This window comes from Micromys minutus (assembly GCF_963924665.1).
Source record: "Micromys minutus genome assembly, chromosome: 19".
NCBI classification, from domain to species: Eukaryota; Metazoa; Chordata; class Mammalia; order Rodentia; family Muridae; genus Micromys; species Micromys minutus.
This window is the reverse complement of record NC_137954.1, coordinates 14,474,327-14,476,398: the sequence shown is the minus strand read 5'-3', so window position 1 is coordinate 14,476,398 and position 2,072 is coordinate 14,474,327. Positions and strand designations below refer to the sequence as shown.

The following is a 2,072-nucleotide window of genomic DNA, read 5'->3' as shown; positions in this document are numbered from 1 at the left end:
TCTCTACGGAGTATCACAACTGCAGAGTAGACCTAGAAATGTGGTTGGTACGGTGTGATTCAACTGAGGTAGCAGCAAAGGGCATGGAGCTCAGGGGAAACAGGGTGCATTCTGGCAGAGGCAATGTATATGCTCTGATTTAAGAAGGAAGAAATGGTACTGTAGGGAGATGGGGCATTGTAAGGCAGGGCGTGAAGGCATGAGGCACAGTGGATTGGGCAGCAGTGAGTGCCCACTGTGGGTCATATAAGAGGGTGAGAGTGGAGAGGACAGGGCTGCAGAAGAAGGATGGTTTGTGAAGAATCCATATGCTAGGTGGACAGTCGTGGGCTTTGTCTTGTAGGATATGGAAGACTTTGGAAATGGAAGAGGAGGGCCCGATTGACCTTTATTGTAAAAACGATCAACCCTTGGGGTATAGAGAACGGACCAGGAATAGAACGGGTTAGGTGCTCTGCATTTATCCTTTTTATTCTTTTTTTTCTCTTTTGATTATTTATTTTAGTTTTTTTGAGACAGAGTTTCTTTATGTAGCCATGGCTGTCCTGGAATTCACTCTGTATATGAGACTAGCCTCAAACTCCTGATTAAAGGTGTGCACCACCACACCCGGCTGGAGTTTAATAATAATAATAATAATAATAATAATAATAATAATAATAATAATAATATATGACCTTTATTGAGCTTTTCCACCAGAGTGGAAATAATGTCTGTACTAAACCAAATGTTTGCCACTATAGCTTCTGCATCACAATTAAAATCCAAGTTTTCTTTTTTAAAAAACAGTCAAGTCAATCAAAACCCACTACTTGAGAATCAATAGCTTCTTTGAAGCCCCAGTAACACTTAAATATGGTTAAGATTTGAGTGCAGAAATTTGGTTGGTTGGAAGGCTAATTAAGCCTCCAACTTGCTCAAATAGAATTACAAGAAGGGGAAATTGTGTTTTTCACAGAGATACAGTCCACTGGAATCACCAGCACTGGACAGCTGTTAAGAATATTCAGAGTCCTGAGATAATAAGGAATCCAGGCATCCTTAGACAGTCTTCCGTTGTCCTTTCTTCCCGATCAGCGATTTGTGGATGTGTGGATGACACCACCTCCAGCAATGGTAGCCTTGATCAGAGAATCCAATTCTTCATCTCCGCGTATAGCAAGTTGCCAGTGACAAGGGGTAATACGCTTTACCTTCAAGTCTTTTGATATATTTCCTGCCAACTCAAGAACCTCTGCGGTGAGGTGCTCCAGGGTGGCTGCGCTGCACACAGCAGCGGTCGCGCCCACATATCTGTGGCTGGTTGTCTAGATTTCAGGTGTCCATGAATTACAGACCACAGGGAACTGCAAGCCAGCTAGCTGGCTGAGAGCGGGAAACTGCCTTTGTCTTGGCCTTTCCAGAGTCCTTTCCAGCCTTACGGTCACCCATCTCAGACTGTGCTGAAGCTCGAACAAGCGAGGAAGAGACAAGGCCAGGGGGACGCTCAGCGAGAGAAGGCCAGGGAGATGCTCAGTGAGATCCCGGCTCCCGCTCCTCGGTCGGACCGCGATTCAAACTGCAGGAGTAGAATTCTTAACCGTAGCGTACCAATCACACCACTGCTTTCTTTCTGGAGTTAAATAATAGGTAACATCCCTCCAAAGAAAAGCTGTGAACATATGATTCCCGGTGATTCCCCCGTTCTCCTTTTCTCTCTGACCTTGTTACTTTCTTCAGCCTTTTCCTAAACCACACCCCCAGCTTCCGATTATACAGGTAGCAGAGTCAAGGGGAGAAGCCTGGAAGCAGCCCTTGCCACCGTCTCAGATGTGGGTGACTTCTCAGTCCCTACTGTCCCCCATACGCTTTGTGGAGAGGTGCCACATGGCTTTTTCAGGGCATCGGTGTGTTAGAGCACCGCCCCTCACTCTTGCCTGAAAGAGGGCTGACGTCACGCATGGAGAACAGCCTTGCCCTCCACTTGGTTTTCTGCAAGAAAACTTCACCGAGAGCTGAGTGGGACTTAAAGAAAGCACTTATCCAATGGGGGGAAAACTAGGCTGTGTTCCCATCCTCTTCTCCCAAGCAGA

General features: G+C 46.3%; 1 pseudogene across 1 annotated transcript; it reads right to left on the bottom strand.

Moving 5' to 3' along the window:
• Positions 1-1,041: 1,041 nt before the first annotated feature.
• On the bottom strand, positions 1,042-1,431 carry LOC308432927 (histone H2A.Z-like; annotated as a pseudogene). Its single transcript has one exon. The product of its transcript is annotated as a histone H2A.Z-like (transcript).
• Between the last annotated feature and the right edge of the window lie 641 nt (positions 1,432-2,072).